Source organism: Schistocerca gregaria, chromosome 3, assembly GCF_023897955.1.
Source record: "Schistocerca gregaria isolate iqSchGreg1 chromosome 3, iqSchGreg1.2, whole genome shotgun sequence".
In the NCBI taxonomy this organism is placed as follows: Eukaryota; Metazoa; Arthropoda; class Insecta; order Orthoptera; family Acrididae; genus Schistocerca; species Schistocerca gregaria.
The window spans coordinates 394,158,727-394,181,278 of record NC_064922.1 but is presented as its reverse complement, the minus strand read 5'-3'; the positions used below and the strand labels follow the sequence as shown (position 1 = coordinate 394,181,278).

At 42.6% G+C, this 22,552-nt stretch overlaps 1 protein-coding gene across 7 annotated transcripts in view; it reads right to left on the bottom strand.

The window, feature by feature from the left end:
- Positions 1-22,552, bottom strand: part of LOC126354343 (uncharacterized) — a 322,836-nt gene that overhangs the window by 138,261 nt on the left and 162,023 nt on the right. The window contains exon 3 of one of the 7 annotated variants that reach the window (XM_050003913.1): positions 22,243-22,337. The exons of 5 other annotated variants lie outside the window; for them this stretch is intronic. The gene's annotated coding sequence lies outside the window, so the exon portion shown is untranslated. Of the gene's footprint in view, positions 1-3,736; positions 3,915-22,242; positions 22,338-22,552 lie in introns of those variants that run through there. One more of the 7 variants, XM_050003918.1, reaches the window with a different exon arrangement.

The following is a 22,552-nucleotide window of genomic DNA, read 5'->3' as shown; positions in this document are numbered from 1 at the left end:
CTGACGCCTAGTCAACAGCGCCTCAAGCGAACAAATGTACAACTAAATGAAACTTTATAGCTCCCTTAATTCGCCGACAGATAGTGCTTAGCTCTGCCTTTTGTCGTTGCAGAGTTTTAAATTCCTAAAGTTGTGGTATTCTTTTTGAATCACCCTGTACTATAACTGCTGAGGAGTCGTATGCGTTGGAGAATGTTAACGGATTGCGAATTGTTTTCATAGATGGCACCTTGCATTTTATTGGTGACCTGCTTCCAATTTTTTGAAGTCATTTTTAGCGGGCATTTGTCGGTAATCATCCCCAGAGTGGTGTGGGCTTCGACACGCTTCGCCGAAGGTACATTAACTGCGTCGAATGCTCGAATGTTGACAAAGGTGCATTTACCGGCGTTGATTTTAGCACCGGAAGCACGACAGTGCTCGTCTACCGCGGTCTTGAGGGTTGATCCGTCTCCGTCGTTGCGCAGTAACACTCCGACGTCGTCGGCGTAAGCACGAACCACGAAGGACGTCCCGGCGATCGAAAGGCCTGAAAGTTTGTCATGAATAGAGCGTAAGAGCGGCTCGAGCGATAAAACAAATAACGTCATGGAGAGAGGGCTCCCCTGCGGCACTCCTCTTTGGACCTCGATGGGTTGAGTAAGCTGTCCATTTACGCTGATTCTGGTTGTAATGCCCGTGACGAAATGTTGCACGACATTTATAACACGTTGCTCGAAACCACAACGCTGCAGTAGCTGTAGGAGGTACTCGTGGCGGACGCGATCAAAAGCCTTGCAAAAGTCGATAAACAGCAATGCGAGATTCACGTTAGTGACTGACGCTATGGCTATTACATCTCTATATTACGAAACGGGCGTCATAATAGTGCGACCAGGGATGCATGATTGATGGTTGTGAATCACTCGCTTCATTAACGGAGACAATTTGCTGTTGAGTGCTCTGGCGAAGGTTTTGTAATCAAAATTGAGTAAAGTAATAGGTCGTAAGTTATCTAAGGTTTTTCGGTGTTTGCTTTTTGGTATGAATACAATTCGGCCTTCCTTCATTTCGGCCGGCACGTCACTCCCTCGGATTACTTCATTGAGAACATCTGTAAATGCGTGTCCGATTATGGGCCAGAAGCGCACATAAAATTCCCGTGGCAAGCCATCAGGGCCAGGGGATTTATTCGATGGCGAGCCAGAAATCAGTTCAAGGACTTCGTCTGGAGCAACATCGTGTACGACTGCCGAGTTGTCCGCAGGCGTGACTACGATGGGCAGAGGACTCACTATATCGCCGCCGTCATCAGCATATGTAACGCATTGCGAGTACAGATCCACGAAGTACCGGTAAACTGCAGTAAGAATATCACTCTGTCGGGTCAAACGGAGTCCATCATCTGTGTCCAGCTCCCCGATAAAAGCTCGCTTGCGATGGGCACGATGTTTTATGAGGTGATACAGCGATGCAAGTTCGTCCTTTTGAAGAGATTTTGCTTTAGATCTGATCTTCAGTCCTTCAAGCTGCGTTCGCTTTATGCCTATAAGCTTCGCCTTTATTTGTTTGATGGTCGTCAGCTGTGTGTTGGTTGGTGTCGTAGTGGCATACAACTCTCGCAGAACTGTTTGGTAAAAATCAATCGTGCGTTTGACATCTTGCGCCCGTTGCCAACTGTAGTTTCTTAAGGATAATCGCATTTTCCGTTCGACCACAGCATTCCAACAGGCTATCTTGCTCGGATATCTGCAGCATTGCTTGAGACAATCCGCCCATTTCGTGGAGATGACATCTTGTAGCAAGGCATCGGCGAGAATAGAAACATTTAGGCTCTACGGAATCCTATGCCATTTAGTATGCTGTTTGGCCAGATTTATCGTGACACAGACGGCTCAGTGGTCGGAGAAGCTAGCCGGAATGACATCGGCGTCCAGAACATGTTGGCAAATGTTCTTAGATATGTACAAACGGTCTAGACGGCTACATGCAGTGGTGGTCAGGTACGTGTAGTTTACCAGGGTAGGAAATTTGAGTTCTCACGCATCCATCAGCTGCAGGTGACGCACCAGATCATGTAGTTCCCTGCAGTAGTTAAAGTTTGGCGATTGGTCTTTCCTGTAGATCACACAGTTGAAATCACCACTAATTATCAACTGGGTTGGGCTGCGGCGTAGCAAGTATATGATGTTTTGTTTAAAGAAGTCTTTCTGATTTTAAGGTCGTTCCGGATGAAGCATAGATATTGACGAGGGTGACGTCAAAAATTTGGCAAGTTATGCCTCTACCGGAGTCCAGCATTTGCCTCTACCGGACTCCAGCATTTCGATGTTGCTCACTGGGATTCCGTCTCGTAATAGAATGGCCGTACCTGTACCTCCGTCCGTCACGGTGTTTACAATTGTTTCAAATCCTGATACATGAAAACTTAAGATAGACTCTTCCTGTAACAGAACTATATCTGCTTCGGACTCATAGATAAACTGCCGTAGCATTGCTAATTTTAAATCTGTCCTAACTCTATTAATGTTCAGGGACAAAAATTTATAAGCTTGTCTCATGATCATCCGAGACTTGTGGGTGATGGGAAGCGTAGGAAGCCCAGTCCATCTCACCGTCGGACTTCGAACCTACATCCGCGGGTTTTGTACCAGTTTTTGTACTGACTTTACTTTTTTAGTTACTTCCAGCCACAGAGTCCTTTGGTTTAACTTTATTTTGCCGTCGCAAAGTCGTCCGAAGTGTCATTGAAGACGGAGGAGTCGGCGAGTGATGGCTGTAATCAGTATGTGAAAGTCCTTGCTTCGGAACGGGTGACGGCAAGTCCGAAGATGCGGCTTCAGTTTGGAGCCGCTCTGGCTGTTTGTATACAGCTGTCCGGGTCCTCGTGTTATGCGGAAGCAATTTTGAGGTTGCGGCTGTTTCTGTTATGCTCTACACCGCGTGCTTCATCCGCCGTGTTTACGAGTTGTAGCTGACTGACTGCCGCCTCTTGTGAGTTGGCCACCTGCGGCGAGTCGGCAAGCGGCATCGGAAAGGATTGTTGTAAACACTCGGCTGCACTCGTATTGACAGTTTCTGCGTCGGGCGGTTGAATGGGAATTTGGCGGGTCGTAACTGAGCCATCCGATACATGCGTGTCCTGTGTGGAGGCCCGTCGATCCGCGTCATCGGTTTGATTTTTTACTACCTGGTCGCCGGAACCACTACCGTCACTTATAGTACGTCGTCGTTTGTTACCGACAGATAATGCAACACCGGTGGCTAAGGGGTGACTGGCCACGGGTTTTTGAGGCAAGGGTGGGAAAGTGCTGTTACCGAGATCGTTGTCCTCTGACACAGATGCACTCGGTTACAGAAGGCGTTTGATTTTGAGTTAGGACATCAGCCAATGTTAATCTCTGTCGTTGTTGCAGATTGTTTCGAAGTACGACAACTCGCCGTGGGCAATCCTCTCGTAAATGGCCACTCGTGTTACAGATAAAACAAGTGCCTACTTGCCCCTCGTAAATGACATGGGCCTTATAATAATTATATAGGATGGAATATTGACTTTAACGGCCATGTCAACTGAGCGAATTCCACTATAACATTGGAGTTTGTGACGGCTCGACCATTTTTCGTTTCTAATCTGTCGGATGTCACCGTACTTCGAGAGCACATCTCTAAGAAAACAATTCTCAACCTCAGGTGGCAAATTGAACACTCGCACTTGTTTATAGTCAATGTTAGCGTTAGTTATTAAAACTGTACTCACCGACTGATCACGATGTCGGAACTCTGCTTTCCCACCAGTATTCACCAAAACTTTCTACAGTTGTATCTGGTCTAAAAACTTCACAAAGAAACAGTATCCCGCCATGTCATAATATGCTGTGTGGACCTGATCGGATGTGATGCCAATAATATCTACTATCCAGTCATGGATTTCTAGAGAACTCGGTTGCACAATCCTGGAACATTTCTCAAATGCAAAACACAGGATATTGTTACGAGGTACACTGGGAGCCATAACTGCACTTTATGAGCGGTCGGGACCGCTGTGAGTAAATTAAGAAGCTTGTGTACGACGGTAGTGAAGAAGCACTGAGAATATCACAGGTCACAAACCACGATTTATTATAAACACGGCTTGCGGCGCTACGACTACGTGGAAGTACCGACACGTCCGATCGCTGTCGCGTCCCAAGCGGAACTAACATGCTGAGCTACCGGGCCGTTGCCAACTGAGCTCCCGTAGCATGACTCACGACACGTCTTCACAGCTTTCCGCCAGTACCTCGTCTCCTACCTTCAAACTTCGCAGAAGCTCTCCTCCAGACCTTACAGAACTACCTGGAAGAAAGGATGGTTCAAATGGTTCAAATGGCTCTGAGCACTATGGGACTTAACATCTTTGGTCATCAGTCCCCTAGAACTTAGAACTACTTAAACCTAACTAACCTAAGGACAACACACAACACCCAGCCATCACGTGGCAGAGAAAATCCCTGACCCCACCGGGAATCGAACCCGGGAACCCGGGCGCGGGAAGCGAGAACGCTACCACGCGACCACGAGATGCGGGCAAGAAAGGATTTTCTCCACTTTATCGTTCTCATAAATGACTTTTCTTCGTGAGTTCTTTGCAGCGCTTTCTGGATGGTGGTTTTAACAGCCGATTCCAGAACCACACATAAAATGCTTCAATAGATTTCATTCAATTTTTGTGTACTGTGCATGTTTCACAGTGATTCAGTACCACTGCGTACCAAATTCGCCTCTTAACCGCCATTCTTCCCTCTTAAATATTTACGTTGGCGCCTCTACATCTACATCTATATGGTTAGTCTGCAATTCACAATTAAGTGCCAGGCAGAGGGTTCATTGAACCATCTTCAAGTTATTTCTCTACCGCACCAGTCCGAACGGCGTGCAGGAGAAACGAACACGTAAGTCTTTTCGTGCGAGCTCTAATTTCTCTTATTTTATTGTGATGGTCATTCAACCCAACGTAGGTGGGCGCATACGAAAACTTTTGCAATCCGAGGACAAAGTTGGAGACTGAAATTTCGTTAGAAGATCCTGCCACAACGAAAAATGCCTTTGTCTTAATAATTGCCAGCTCACTGCGCGTATTATCTGTGGCACTCTCTCCGCTAATTCGACATAATAAAAAACGAGATGCCCTTCTTTGAACTTTTTCGATGTCCTCCGTCAATCCCATATGATCCCAGTACACGGAGCAGTACTCCAGAATACGACGAACAAGCGTAGTGTAAGCACTCTCTTTAGTAATAAATCGAAATCTTTGGTTTGATTTCCCCACAACATAATCTTTGTCATTGTTCCAATTTAAATTATTCGTAATTATAATCCCCAGATATTTAGTTGAATTTACAGCCTTAGATATCTGTAGTTTTTCGTGTAATCGAAATTCAGTGGATTGCTATTAGTACTCGTGTGAATGACTTCACACTTTTCATTATTTAGACCCGATTGTCACTTTTCATACCATAAAGATATCTTGTCTAAATCGTTTTGCAGTTGGTTTTGATCATCTGATGACTGCAAATGACAGCATCTGCAAACAATGTGAGAGGGCTGCTCAGATTGTCTCCTACGTCGTTTGCATAGATCAGAACACAAGAGGCCCTGCAACACTTCCCTGTGGAACGTCTGATATTACTTCTGTTTTACACAGCGACTTTCCGACGGTTACTACGAACTGTGATCTTGCGGTACTTCATAGACAAGCAATTTGATTAGATGTCGCTTGTGAGGAACGGTATCAAAATCTTCCTGGAAATCTAAAAATGTGGAATCAATTTGACACACCCGTCAGTAGCGCCCATTATTTCTTGTGAATAAAGAGGTAATTGAGTTTCACAATAAGGATGTTTTCTGATTCAGTGTTGACAATTTGTCAATAAATCATTTTCATCGACGTAATTCATAATGTTCGTATACAATGTATGTCCAATAATCCAACTGCAAATCAACGTTAGTGACATGTTTTTGTAATTCAGCTGATGACTCTTATTTCCTTTCTTGGGTACTGGTGTGGCGTGTGTGAGTTTCCACTCTTTGTCTACAGATCCTTCGACGAGCGGCAGTTGTGTATGATTTCTAAGTACGGAGGTATTGTATCTGCATACTGTGAAAGGAAACTAACTACAAAATGGACCAGAGGCCTTGCCTTTATTAAGTGATTTAAGCTGCTTCGCTACACCGAGGATATCTACTTCTAACATACTCATGTTGACAGTTGCTCTTGATAAGAATTGTGGAATATTTACTCTGTCCTGTTTGGTGAAGTAATTTCAGAAAACCATGTTTAGCAACTCTGCTTTAGTGGCTCTGTCATCAGTAACATCAACATTGTTATTGTGCAGTGAATGTATTGATTGCATCTTGCACTGATGTACTTCACAAACGATCTGAAACTCTGGGTTTCCTGCCAGATTTCCAGATAGAGTTTCATAGTGCAAACTATTAAAAGCGTTTCGCATAGAAGGTCACGTTAAATTTTGAGCTTCGCCAATGTTGGAGATTTTGCATTGTTTTGCATTTGTCATGCTGTTTTCGTTGCTGTTGTCTCTTCATCGTCCTACAACGCCCTGCTCGAGATACAAGATTATACCAGCATTCTCGACATCTCCACTACGCACAGATCATTAAGAACGGAAAGGAACCGCATGATTTCTGTACCGGTTAACTTAGGTCACTTTTTACCGTCCCTTGTGTGCGTTTTTGATGAACCGCGTTTTCTTAGGCGTGCAGTCTTTCACGGTGTATTGTAAATGCGCGTAGGGTCGTTTCTTTTGTGGCTTGGATTAGTGTAAATAGGTTTCCGTTCGCATTCCCCACCATATTTCGTTAGAAGCTTAGAGTAACCGTCCAAAAAGATCTTTCATGAATTGTCGTTTAATACGCAGAGAGCTACCGAATGTTTTATTCGTGAGCATTGCTTTTCCTCCTCGAATTCTTTGTTTTGGGTATAATTTGCTTCTCCCGTGTTCAGTTATTTTTATTCCAATACATTTGCACTGTTTCGTTTGTATTATATCATTTCCTCCAATTGTGACGTTTATTTGTTCAATCTTAGTGCTCTCTCAAATACCCGCGTCAAAATGTCGTAGCAAGCCGTTAGAGGAACCAAATAATGTGGCGCAGCCTATCTCCATAGTGTTTCACTCGCTTCTTTCTGTGGAATGACGTCAAAATGACGTTGCACATTTGTCCACTGCAACCAAGTTTCGTAGTAGCATGCTGCATCAAGAGTCAGGTAAAACGATTTTCTCCCATGTGGCAAGCAGCAGTATAATGGTCACTGCTGCTCCTTCCACTAGCGGCAATGCAAGCTGTGCTCCCAGGTTCCTGCCTAACCACGTCCTCGGAAACCGCTCACAGTCAGAAAAACCGGCCAAATACTTGCGACAAGCAAAAATACAAATGTCATTGCAGCTCGTTTCACTCACAGCAGTTAAATCATTCGTTTTTTAATCAGACTGAAGTCACAAAATCGAAGTAACTCACTTGTGAGAAAGAGCACTGTTATATGTAATTAACAGTACAATACAAAAAAGAGTCGCAGCACGAAGGAGATAAACGTAGATCGGTAAATGTGGTGCACATGTACAGACAAAGGAATGGGCAAGTCAGTAACGCGTTGGTCCACCTCTGGCCTTTACGCAAGCAGTTATTTGGCTTGGCACCCGCTGACTGAGTTGTTGGATACCCTCCTGAGGGATATCGTGCCAAATTTTGTCCATTTGGCGCGTTAGATCGTCAAAATCCCTCGCTGGCTGGACGGCTCCACCCATAATGCTCCAAACGTTCTCAATTGCGGAGAGATCCGGCGACTTTGGTGGCCGAGGTAGGGTTTGGCAAACACGGAGACAAGCAATAGAAAATCTAGCCGTGTGCGCGTGGGTATTATCTTCCTGAAATGTAGGCTCAGGATGGCTTGCCGTAATAGGCAACAAAACATGGCAGAATATCATCGACGTACTGCTGTTAGAGTGCCGCGCTCGACAACCAAAGGGGTCCTGCTACGAAAAGATGCTGCAACCCAGACCATCGCTCCTTTTGTCGTACCATATGGCGTGCCACAGATTGGTATCCCCGCTGGTCATCGGGGCTCAATTCAGAGTGGGACTCATCACTGAAGGCAATGACCTTCCAGTCCGAGGAGGTTTCTGAAGACGCCCCGGAGAGCGATCGGATAACAATCTGACTGTCGCCGGTGATACAGTCCGACAACCAGGATTGATGGTGTGGGGTGCCATTTCTTTTCATAGCAGGACCGCTTTGGCTACCATCCGTAGCCCCCTTACAGCACAGTGGTACGCCCCGTTTTGTTGCCCTTCATGGCAACTCATCCTGGGCTTACATTTCAGCAAGATAACGTCCGCCCACACACAGAGAGGGTTTCTATTGCTTGCCTTCGTGCTTACCAAACCCTACGTTGGCCAGCAAGATCTCCGGATGTCTCCCCAGTCGAGAACGTTTCAGGTATTATGGACAGTGCCCTCCAACCATTTCGGGATTTTAACTATCTAACTATAACTATCTAACCTAATACAGGAAACACAATTACGTGTAATGAACACGGAAGGTCCTATACCATCATATGCAGAGTTCGATGGTACAAGCAGTACCGTTTTGTTGGCCTACATCACGTTGAAGATCCTTACTTTATATGGTATGAAGATCAGGGCTACTGTAGAATATTATGCAAACACAAACGAATAGAGGTAAAAGTCTTAAATGTCTACAGATTTAGATTTTGAGCAGCACGTACCTAAGAACAGCTACAGTTGGATGTCCAGATCCGTTATCTTCTGTGATAATTTCGTGCGACTAACGTGCACTTTACAGCCAACAATTTACTATATAGAAATGAAAGCAGTTTTTCGCAGCTGCACTGAGGAATACTGATGTGACTGAATTCGACAAATGAAACTGTTATTTTAATATTTAAAATGAAAGCAGTGTCCTAGAGAATTAAATGTCGACCACATTCTGAAGTGTTGAATGTAATTATTATTGCACAGGCTTATACTACCTAAGAATTCAATTAAAAAAAATTATTATATAAATTTGTCGCGTGAAGATGTGCATGAAAGCATATTCAGCCATTTCAGACGTATTCTCAGGTCGAAAAACGTTTTCCACTTGCTTTTGGAGTAGAAAAAAAAGGATTATTATTTGAACACTTCGGTTTGTTCATATTAAAGCACACCATGTCAATTTCGGTAACCATTCCGTGGTGGTAATGATTGTCTCGAAGTATCCAACATGGTGGATAAGAGTGCAGGTTCAGAAACCGTCTATGAGTAACAAGTATAAGAATAATCCAAGTTAAAAAAAGAGCAACAAACTGTACACTATCGTATAAACCATTATCATGGGCATCGAGAAACAAAAAATCGAAATAAAATAAAAAATACATAAAAATTTCACTACCATTTGATTTCAGTTTAAGAAGATCTTAAAGAACATAATGGTAGCCAACTCCTCCCACACCATTGACGACTTTCTAAGTGCAACCAACGGATGTATATATGTTACCAACAATATGAAGTAATGTGAATACTAGCACAATCTCACCTGTGTTCAAATTAAGTGCACTATTGCGACCATTGCAAGTGTTGTAAAATAATTTTTCTGTTTGATGACGCATGGGTACAATACCCTAAGAATTATCATATGCACCTCAATGTATTCAACATTTAGATGTTTTGTGACAAATTACTTATTATGTTTTAAATGATTATATGTTTATGGTATCTGAACCGGACGCGGTGGAAAAGCGGTTCTAGGCACTTCATTTCGGAACCGCGCGACCGCTACGGTCGCAGGTTCGAATCCTGCCTAGGGCATGGATGTGTGTGGTGTCCGTAGGTTAGTTAGGTTTAAGTAGTCCTAAGTTCTAGGGGACTGATGACCTTAGCTGTTAAGTCCCATAGTGCTCAGAGCCATTTGAACCATTTTTTAAGGTATCTGACATATTCCACATCCATGAGGACCAGTTCACTTGGCATCTATGGAAGGTACATTAGCCCATTTGTTTTTCATTGTAAACATTTATTAGGCTCATTTTTATTGTCAACAACTGAGACGTCTTGCAGACGTAGTCCAAGGCCAACGACCAGAAAGACTGAGTGATTTTACTGCATGACAACGCCCGTCCGCTTGTCCGCTTTCTACTAGTATGACAAAAAAAAAAAAAAAAAAAAAAAAAAAAAAAAAAAAAAAAAAAAAAAAACCACTGTACAGCAGTTAAGATGGGAAGTCATTCCGCATCCACCTTATTTAGCTGATGTTGTGCACTCAGGTTTTCATCTTTTCAACTCTCTATCAGATAACCTGCAAGGAATTTTATTTCCGGATGAAAATGTGTTCCGAACATGGCTCGATGAGCTCTTCGCTTCAAAAGACGTGTTTTCTACCGTCATGGGATCGAAAAGTTACCCCAGAGTTGGATGACTGTTGTAAATAGTGAAGGAGAACGTGTATTTGTTGTGTTTATTAAATTTACGGAAAAACACTAAGAACTTATGCACCAAAACAGAGAACCCATGATCACGATTCAAAGACTGACAATATGGACAGTGAAAACGTAAACAGAGTACACGAGTGGCTGATTCACTGACGGCCGAGAGGCGGGGGAAGGAAAAGCGTGCGCAACAACCGGTCCTTTGGACTAGGTAAATCCTTCCTTGAACCGGTTGTGTCCGCAAATATCCGGTGACCGCGAGTCTCCGTGTCCGGATATCACCGGACTGCAGTAGAAGGCCCTAAATTCAGTATTTTGTGGTAACCAGCCACTGGTCCAAAGGGAATATTTCAGGCACCCCGAGCTCTTGAATCGGCAAGTGATACTGCGGGCGAGTTTGTTAAGTTCTTTTTTCGTAAGAAACAAATGCCAGCAGCATTCATGTTGGTGGAACATACTTCAGCATACAGTATACTGTATTCTGTGGTGTGGCTTCAGTGGAAGTTTACCACTGTTTACTGTTCATGACCTCCTTTCGATGATGGGAGCACTGCCAGTAAAAGAAACTTCCAGATGTACACTTAATGCCCCATGCAACAAGATGTAGTAATGCTCCGAAAGACGAAAGACGAACGAATGCACAGACAAAAGGCGCCACCCTAATTGGAAGAAATTTGAAATTGTGGCTAGAAATGTTTGAAAAACCGTGTTGTTTAATACACAAGGAGCTAGCGAGAATTTTCAACAAAGAATCGTTCATACGGCAGAAGATGAGAATACAGTATGAGATAGCGTTTCACCATGAGGGATAGGATTCATTAATAAGTGCACGGCGACTAGCACATAAAATAGATACTTTGTAGAATATGAGGTGGAGAGTGCTGGTGTAGCAACAGTTACATATCTGACATAAACTACGTGTGCAAACATTGAGGTCAAATGAGTCGAATCGTGAACCCAAATGTAAGACATACATTAAGATTAGCATTGTTGACATAATCTGTAAGTTGTTTACGTCAGTAAAAATGCAGACCATTAGTTCCTTGTCGGAAGTCAGTTTAGGATACTGTATCATGTGTATAGTATTGATCCTAAAGGTTTGGGACACATTGTATCTGTCACAGGGGCTAATGCGCTGTATAGAATAAACTCAACATATCATGATTCTAAGCTTGTAAGTGTTACTGTTATCTGCAGTGGTACTGCGTAGTGGTGTTATTCATAGTGCCTTTTGCAAGCAGAGATCTTGGGCTTCTAGTTTCGATAAACTGTGCTTCCAGCAACGCACCAGTAAGTGAGAAGAAGAAAGTCATCGATAGAGTACCGCACGGAACGATCGCGTGCGTTGAGTCACACCAAAATTGTACCAATTCTATACAGATGTGATGAAATATAAATTTACAGGCTATTTGTCGAATGGTAGGGTAACAGTGAGTGATCATTCATTTTAGTTGCGGAAGGTGCGCGCAGTTACACGCTAAATCAGTCTACAAAACAGTATTGTCATTGTTGTTCAGTAGCATCCGGTGGTGGGAGGTAGTATTACTTGAACAGTTGTGAAGGCTGCCGTGGACTAATATACTCTGTAGTTTGAATTGGGAAAGCAATACAGCAATGGCAGGCTTCTGTGTGTAACTGGAACTAAAATGTAACTGTTAACAGTAGCATGAGTCTAGACATTATTGAGAATTATGTTTCTTACGGGTTGAATAAACGGAGTAAAATTGGTATCTACTGTTATCCTCTGAAAGCAATATTTTTCCTCTTAAACCCGAAGAACTTCAATATTAGTAAAGTGAAGAGACACGTTTCCGTTTCAGGCAACACGGACAGATTTCGAAACGAAGCGTGTAAATCACCCTACCCACGACCGATCGTCGGGAACTAAACTATTGAAACGAAAGCATGCGGAAAAAAACATAGAGGGCAAGGCTGCAAACTGCAATTGATTTCTCTTATTTGTGTTACTAATTTCGTTCTTTGTTCGTTGTAAAACGATAACTGAAGAAAATCCCCTATTCAGAAATGTTTAAATTATAAGAAAACCTTACCTGTCTAATTTTATTAGCTTACTGATATCGTCTTTAAGATCTTAATTTGCTTATAAAATTTTTGTTGCAACGTTCTGAAGCTGTTCTACGTCACAGGTATCGTTGATAGCCTCGTAACAGCGTAGATAATGTCTCTAGTGATGATAGATATATTCTGGATGTCCAATTAATTATGTCCTTTTTGTTTTCGTTTTGCACCGTATTTATGCATGGGCACTAATTTGTCAATTACTACTTATACACTGCGTAACACACTTTTTCAAAATACCGTGACTATGTCCCATTGCGACTTAGTAGTTTGAAGTTTGGCTCAAAGGTGGCGACAACCTTCCTCTGTAACAGCGCAAAAGCGTGGCGCCCTGTGACGTCACCCTCTGCTCGACGACGCTTCAAACACCAGAGCATAGACACGTGCGAAATAAAAAAAAAGGTCAGAGCTCAGAAGCTATCACATCACAGGCACGCACGAAACAGGAGGGCTGAAAAAGCCTAAGCACGCTTTGCTCCTTTGGATCGCGTTCAAATTTTATCGAATGGTTTGAACGGTCTCTAGTGCTGTACACAAGTGCGCAAACGACTAGCGCACTGCGCTACAACTGGTGTGAACACGTTTAGTGGGATTTGCTGGCCCTCTGTGTCCTTGGAGAAGTGTTGAATCTCTCAGGGGTGTCAAAGATGGCGAACGCTGTTGTGAACGTCGTCCTGTTTCTCATCACACTGTGAACTGTCGTTTTCCATCGTGAAATGCGAGGGAGTTAACCCCAAGAAAAGGGGTGGTTTCATTGACACCCAAAACGTCAGCTCCTAAGACCTTTTTGTGGCGATTCCGTCGGACTCCCGTAAGGAAACCGCGTGATTTCAAAGCTGGGCATCGCGCTTCAGAACTCTATCACAGAGGATCCAAAAGGTGTGAAATATAAGTGAGAGAGTATTGACGACTTTTGCATCGTGTGAGATATCCACCGGGACGTTGGGCAGAATTGTGGTGAAATTTGGTGCCTATGTGACATCATTAACCTACATGAACTTCTGATCTCCGGTGTCTTCGAGTCTAAGTGTGAAGTCGCAGGGCGCCCCACTTTTGTACCATTGCAGAGGAAATTTGTAGGCACCTTAGAGCCGAATTTCGAACTTAGGCGTGCAATGGGGGACAATTACGACGTTTCAAAAAAGTGATCCTTTAGAAGTGTTGCGCAATGTAATGACGAGTAATTTGGAATCGTATGGTTTTATTCCACGTATTTAACAATACAGGCCTACTACAAATGTTTCTTTCATTTTCAGAGGTCAGTTTTGAAGTACAGATATGACTGACGCGCCAACAGAACTGTAAACTTATCGAGTTTGCATTGTGTCAACCAATTAGCGTTGTTGTTGTTGTTGTTGTTGTTGTTGTGGTCTTCAGTCCTGAGACTGGTTTGATGCAGCTCTCCATGCTACTCTATCCTGAGCAAGCTTCTTCATCTCCCAGTACCTACTGCAACCTATATCCTTCTGAATCTGCTTAGTGTAGTCATCTCTTGGTCTCCCTCTACGGTTTTTACCCTCCACGCTGCCCTCCAATACTAAATTGGTGATCCCTTGATGCCTCAGAACACGTCCTACCAACCGATCCCTTCTTCTAGTCAAGTTGTGCCACAAACTTCTCTTCTCCGCAATCCTATTCAATACTTCCTCATTAGTTATGTGATCTACCCATCTAATCTTCAGCATTCTTCTGTAGCACCACATTTCGAAGGCTTCTATTCTCTACTTGTCCAAACTATTTATTGTCCATGTTTCATTTCCATACATGGCTACACTATATAGAAATACTTTCAGAACCGACTTCCTGACACTTAAATCTATACTCGATGTTAACAAATTTCTCTTCTTCAGAAACGCTTTCCTTGCCATTGCCAGTCTACATTTTATATCCTCTCTACTTCGACCATCATCAGTTATTTTGCTCCCCAAATACCAAAACTCCTTTACTACTTTAAGTGTCTCATTTCCTAATCTAATTCCCTCAGCATCACTCGACTTAATTCGACTACATTCCATTATCCTCGTTTTGCTTTTGTTGATGTTCATCTTATATCCTCCTTTCAAGACACTATCCACTGCGTTCAACTGCTCTTCCAAGTCCTTTGCTGTCTCTGACAGAATTACAATGTCATCGGCGAACCTCAAAGTTTTTATTTCTTCTCCATGGATTTTAATACGTACTCCGAATTTTTCTTTTGTTTCCTTTACTGCTTGCTCAATATACAGATTGAATAACATCGGGGAGAGACTACAACCCTGTCTCACTTCCTTCCCAACCACTGCTTCCCTTTCATGTCCCTCGACTCTTATAACTGCCATGTGGTTTCTGTACAAATTGTAAATAGTCTTTCGCTCCCTGTATTTTACCCCTGCCACCTTCAGAATTTGAAAGAGAGTATTCCAGTCAACATTATCAAAAGCTTTCTCTAAGTCTACAAATGCTAGAAACGTAGATTTGCCTTTTCTTCATCTAGCTTCTAAAATAAGTCGTTGGGTCAGTATTGCCTCACGTGTTCCAACATTTCTACGGAATCCAAACTGATCCTCCCCGAGGTCGGCTTCTACTAGTTTTTCCATTCGTCTGTAAAGAATTCGCGTTAGTATTTTGCAGCTGTGACTTATTAAACTGATAGGTCGGTAATTTTTACATCTGTCAGCACCTGGTTTCTTTGGGATTGGAATTATTCTATTCTTCTTAAGTCTGAGGTTATTTCGCCTGTCTCGTACATCTTGCTCACCAGATGGTAGAGTTTTGTCGCGACTGGCTCTCCCAAAGCCGTCAGTAGTTCCAATGGAATGTTGTCTACTCCGGGGGCCTGTTTCGACTCAGGTCTTTCAGTGCTCTGTCAAACTCTTCACGCAGTATCGTATCTCCCATTTCATCTTCATCTACATCCTCTTCCATTTCCATAATATTGTCCTCAAGTACATCGCCCTTGTATAGACAGTCTATATACTCCCTCCACCTTCTGCTTTCCCTTCTTTGCTTAGAACTCGTTTTCCATCTGAGCTCTTGATGTTCATACAAGTGGTTCTCTTATCTCCAAAAGTCTCTTTAATTTTCCTGTAGGCAGTATCTATCTTACCCCTAGTGAGATAAGCCTCTATATCCTTACATTTGTCCTCTACCCATCCCTGCTTAGCCATTTTGCACTTCCTGTCGATCTCATTTTTAAGGTGTCTGTATTCCTTTTTGCCTGCTTCATTTACTGCATTTTTATATTTTCTCCTTTCATCAATAAAATTCAATATTTCTTCTGTTATCCAAGGATTTCTACTAGCCCTCGTCTTTTTACCTACTTTATCCTCTGCTGCCTTCACTACTTCATCCCTCAAAGCTACCCATTCTTCTTCTACTGTACTTCTTTGCCCAATTCTTGTCAATTGCTCCCTTATGCTCTCCCTGAAACTCTGTACAACCTCTGGTTCTTCTAGTTTATCCAGGTCCCATCTGCTTAAATTTCCCCCTTTTTGCAGTTTCAAATGGTTCAAATGGCTCTGAGCACTATGGGACTTAACATCTGATGTCATCAGTCTCCTAGAACTTAGAACTACTTAAACCTAACTAACCTAAGGACATCACACACATCCATGCCCGAGGCAGGATTCGAACCTGCGAACGTAGCGGCCGCGCGGTTCCAGACTGAAGCACCTAGAACCGCTCGGCCACACCGGCGGGCTTTTGCAGTTTCTTCAGTTTTAATCTACAGGTCATAAGCAAGAGATTGTGGTCAGAGTCCACATCTGCCCCTGGAAATGTCTCACAATTTAAAACCTGGTTCCTAAATCTCTGTCTTACCATTATATAATCTATATGAAAGCTGTCAGTATCTCCAGACTTCTTCTATGTATACAGCATTCTTTTATGATTCTTGGCGTTATGAGTTCAGTATTTTGACAAAATAATGATAAAGCAAGAAAGCAATTTTTGTGTGTTGAAATCATGCAAGATTTTTGTCCATTATGACCCTGTAGCGTGAATTCAGAAAGTACTATGGGAAAGAGCCGGCATGTAAACGGAGTATTGTGCGCTGGTCTCGACAATTTAAGGGCACGGGTTGTCTCAGTAAACAGCAAAGTACCGGTCATCCCTGTGTGCAAGATGCCACCGTGGAGAGCGTGAGAGAAAGTTTCGTACGCACACAAAAAGAACAATGGTCCGCGCAAGTTACGAACTTGGAATACCGCAGCAAACTGTGCGGAATATTTTGCGACGGCGGTTACATTTCAAACCATTCCGTCTGCAACAATTAAACCCTGAAAATAATGGCCAGCGCCTTCAGTTTGAATAACTGAGGATGAACATTTCGGCTCCTAGCTGATTTTCAGTGACGAAGTATCTTTCTATTTATCTGGAATAGTTAATCGCCATTATGTGAGACTGTGGGGCACCGAAAATCGTCATGAAACTGTGGTACATGACTGATATTCGCTAAGGCTTCTGTGGAATATCATTGGTCGTTTTTCTTCAGTGAGAAGACTGTGACGGATACCTCTTGTTGTGGTATGTTGCAGTTGTTGTTGTTTCCACAAGTGACAGCTGATTCTGAGAACTGCATCTTGCAACAAGACGGACATCCCTTCATTGGAGCACCGATGTTCATATCACTGGATTGGGAGTAGTGGGGAAGATGACATGGCCCTGTTCCCTTGCTCCGCCCCCCCCCTCCCTCCCCTCCAAGTTGTGTGACTTTTTTCTTGGGGTGTACATTAAGGGCCATGTCGAAGTACCCCCATTGCCCAGAACACTCGGGCAGGTTATGTACAGCACCAGTGCTGCTGTGATGGCCCCGACAGGATGTTGCTGCATGAGGTACGGAGCCAACTTGGCGAGATTTATGCGTCAATCGTATTTGTACATGTAATACTTTGCAAACGAATGAATCATTTGTAGTATTCCTGTCATCTGCCTGGCGGCTATTTGAATCGCGCACGTCTGGAATGAGAGTTAGCTTCTCAGCCGCTGCGCCACCTCGCTTGGTACCGACTGAAGATTAGTGCTTGTGAAATCTATTGTATCCTATTTACATAGGCTGTGTTACAGTCTGGTCTCCTAAGAGGTTAGAGAACAATGACAATGTTATCGCTGGAGTTTTCCGTCAGATAGTACAGCCGTGACTGACTGTTGTCCAGAAGGTCGTTCCCCATGATTCAGCTGTCGAACTAACAGTAAGAAGAAATTTTATCCATATTTCGCAGCTTCAAACGTGACTGTATTCAATACACTGGAGGTATGAATTAAAAAAAGCCTTCAGTCACAAGTTTAAGTACACGATACATTTCAGACCCTGTGGGTCCATCTTCAGGTGTAATTTGTCTTAATACATCCTTTATTTTTCTCTTGAATGAGGTGAAATGCATATTCCTGTCACGGAAAGGTTTGGTGTTAGGTTGTCTTCTCCACTATTTCGCACACATTTTTCGCGTTTGACTAATGAAATTCATAACCTAACATCAAACGTTTTCTTGACAGGAATATGCATTTCACCTCATTCAAGAGAAAAAATAAATCACATATTGAGACAAATTACACCTTATGATGAACCCACAGGGTCCGAAATGCGTCGTCTACTTAATAAAACATGAGAATTTGAGACAGAGTTCATACCTTCAGTGCAAGACGCTATTTGTCTCTTGTAAGGCTCACGTAATTGCTTTGCAAAACGTAGCTTTAACGGAGCTATGCAGACTGGAATATCTATCATATGATGTTACCGACCGTAGTCTTTACATGCATAGCTGATTGAAACATAAACAGGGTGTGTGAAACCTACTGGAAATAAGCACCCCCTTTTATTTTATTTTATTTCTTTTCTTTTTAGTCATCAGCCTTCTAAGTGTTTTGATGCGACCCACCACGAATTCTCCTCTACTGTGTCAACCTTCTCATCTCAAAGTTGCACTTGCAACCTACGTTCTTAATTATCTTCTGGATATATTCTAAACGCTGTGTTCCTCTACAGTTTTGCTCTCTACAGCTCCCTCTAGTACCATGGATGTTACTCCCTCTCTTTACAAATGTCCACTCATCTTGTCGCTTTCTTCTTGTCAGTATTTTCTAGATACTCCTTTCCTCTCTAATTATGAACAGAACCTCCTCAATCCTTACCTCATGAGTCCATCTAATTTTCAACATTCTTCTGTAGCACCGCATTCAGATGCTCCTATTCTATTCTGATCCGGTTTTCCCACAGTCCATGTTCCACTACCATACAATGCAGTGATACAAACGTATCATCTTATAAATTTCTTCCTCAGATTAACTCGAATGTTTGACACTATTAGACTTCTACTGGCCAGGAATAGCCTCCTATTGCACGTAATCGCCCATGTGGCTTAACTACCAAAGTGATTCCCAAACTTACAGAAACTATTATCCCACAGTGTAATCAGACTGAGATGTTACCTAAATGGTTCAAATGGGTCTGACCACTATGGGACTTAACTTCTGAGGTCATCAGTCCCCTAGAACTTAGAACTACTTAAACCTAACTAACCTAAGGACATCTCAGACATCCATGCCCGAGGCAGGATTCGAACCTGTGACCGTAGCGGTCACGCGGTTCCAGACTGAAGCGCCTAGAACCACACGGCCACACCGGCCGGCAGATGTTACCTAGTAGACGCCACCGCCCCCCTCCTCTCTCTCCCATGATGTACACCGACCCCTGCCATCATAATAGCGTCAAACTATACGTTAGAATGAGACGCAATTTTCTTTGGACACTTACATTTTTAGAATGACGAAAGATAAATGATGGTTATTTCTAGCAACCTTCTCTTTATAGAATGATGACGCAATTCTCAGTACATATGGAGTGCTACTTATAACTCCTTCATATGAAAGAGTGCTGCCGGCAGGAGTGGCCGTGCGGTTCTAGGCGCTACAGTCTGGAGCCGAGCGACCGCTACGGCGCAGGTTCGAATCCTGCCTCGGGCATGGATGTGTGTGATGTCCTTAGGTTAGTTAGGTTTAAGTAGTTCTAAGTTCTAGGAGACTGATGACCTCAGAACTTAAGTCCCATAGTGCTCAGAGCCATTTGAACCAGTTCTGTGTCGAGCGCCAACACGGCACTGCCATTTGACGACGAAAGAAATAATATGTCAAGCAGCGTTAAGAAGTGGGGATAACTTACAGACCTTCACAAATATTCCGTTCTTTCTCTACAGCTTTTGAAACAATTCTTACACGATGTTGTGTAGGTTCTGTAAATGGCTACACACATAAATGAATATTTGCGCCGTCTACGTAGGGCAAAGATGTTTTAGGGACGTTTGATTATATCTACGCTGACAGAAAATTGAAGAACAGAAATAGCAATTATTTTATGTACCTCATTTGTCTTTTTTCACCGATCTCGGTGTCTGCCGGTGCTCTGACAGGTGCGAGAAAGACGTATGTAATCGAGTTGTCTCAGTATTGCCTTAAATAAAAGTTCCATATGCGAGTCGCAAGTTTTTCATTCTACCACCTAGCTACGTCCTAATTTCCTTCTCCGAAGTGACGAGGACTTGCATTTAAAACTTGAGTTCTTCAGAGAAGAAGTCAACTCGAAGAAAGGATAGCCGCCGCAGCCACGCCGGCATTGTTGTACGAGTGCATAGTTGGGGAGGAAAGCCAAGCCGCACACCAAAAATTTATAGGAACTAACATTCAAGTAATGTTTCTAAATTGCCAGAACGTTCTTAACACGCACGCATCTATACCTTCGTGCGTTTCTGGGAAGACAATTTTTGGTGTGGCTTCCCGATAACTGATGCAAATATGTCTCTGCACAACCAATATAATGTACAAAAGAACACTTTATTGCTAATTTAGGTACACTGTCATTAATATGAATTAAATTGGGAATATTCCAAATGTGAACTAACGGCGATTTGTCGTTTTGTTATTGTGTTACCAGTAGACTTTTTATGGCGTACTACATCTGTGTATTCTGCGTTACATATGCGTCTTTTTTTACTCGTTTCATTATACTGTGGACGTAAAATTTGTCTTTATTTGGAATCTGTTATTTGTACCAGGTTAACGTCATAAATAAACTAGAAGCAATCTTGATCGCTTAACGTTTTTAATGGTGACCGGTTTCGATCTTTATATCAGATCATCTTCAGACTATGAATGTCTGCCGGAGGCAGTTCGCTGTTATCCTATACAAGAACTATGTTCTTTAAAATGTTTAACGTCATAAATCAATGCGTACTCTGAATCATTAAAGAGCTGTAATATTTACACTGCTGAGATGGCTATATAAGTACGTTTCGAAAGCCAATAAATTTAAAAAGTTAAAAAAATGGGAACATGAATCATCATTTGTCGTAGAATTGTTTACGTGCTTATATAACGTGGATTGCAGACGCCTCATTACAAACAGAAAAACTGTCTTTGGTGTAATACTCAAGAAATTCTGTTGGTCTGCTCAACAGTTGTTTAAGGCAAGGAGTTCATAATGAAATTCATGAACACAGGCAAATAAGAAATCGACCATTATTAAAATAAGGAGAATTCAGGAATGGACGTATTATAACTGGTATTGGATTGGAATACCACCCTAAATGAGACTACTAGTATTTATAAGATAGTGTGAAAAACTCCACGGTTAAGAAAACGTAATTAATCGAAGACACACACACAACGAAATAGAAAAAATGCGATCTTAGTTATGTGGTAGCGAAACGTGTAATTCTTTTCCGATTGAGTAGTGCAACTCTCTAGAAAGCTGCCACACATCGGTGTAAGCTTCAAGGGAAATTACCTGTCGTAACTAACGAACTAGATTTCCTGGGAATGGAAAATAAGCTTGTTTTACGGGGTTAACTGTAAGCCAGCCTTTGAAAAATGTCGGTAGTTTAATTATCAAAACCAGTAATAAGGATGTAGAATATCTGAAAGTAAAAGCCGTCTTCTGACACCACGTTTTTCGACGCAGCTCATTAACAGCTTAATGGTTAAGAGAGTTACTCGTGTCTGGAACGTACTCGTTCCTTCAGCAAAAGATAACACTGGCAGATTACCGAATATGGAGTTTTTCAAGCGTAAGCCTTGCCACCGTTCCAACGCGGAGGCCATTATACGTGCAAAGCCACTATATGTTTCACGTTCTGCACTACAGTCCTGCTCTAGCATATTGCACAAGTTTAATATATAGCAGCAAAGTGAAATACAAAAATTATTCTTTAGACTTTGTATTTAGAATCGCGTGGTTGTTAATAACAAATAAAAACACAAAAATCTAGTTATTTGCGGAGAAGACGAAAAACTGCCCAGTGCGATATTTGTCACGTTTCCAAACTTACACGCAGATTTCATGTACTAGATTTGCAGAAGAAGTTTGACACGGTGTCCCAGTGCAGACTGTTAATGAAGGTACGAGTTGTGACGTTACGAGTATGGGAGCAGCTATTCTTTTTAAACACAGCCGTGCGCAACCCAGGTACGTAAAGTACGAGTAACCGCAGGTCAAGACACGACTGGTTTGCTGGTATGGGATACTGTTTAAAAGAGCAACTACTCATAAGTACCCTTTAGGTAACATCGCAGAGTATACTGAATAGGTTCCCAGATATGTCAGTGGCTCGACAGCTTCTTAAGTAATAGAACCTAATATGTCGTCCTCGACAGCGAATGTTCATCAGAGGCAAAGGTGTCGTCAGGTGTGCCGCAGGGAAGTGTAACAGGACTGTAGGTATTTTTTTACGTACTTAAATGATCTGACGGACAGGGTGGGCAGCAATCTGCGGTTGCCTGTGCCTGCTGATGGTGCCGTGGTGTGCGGGAAGGTACCGTCGTTGTGTTCCTGTAGGAGGATGCAAGAGGACTTAGACAAAACGTCTAATACTTGTTATAGTTATCATTTGACCACGAAGATTGTTTAGTAAAAAATAAGTTACGATTACTCTCAAAGTGCGGTAGCTATATCTCCGCTTTAACAGTCAGTTATCCACAGAATCTGTTTTATACTACTATTGCAAGGTTCCTTGCTGCTTTTTAATTCCACTCCCCGATTCGTAT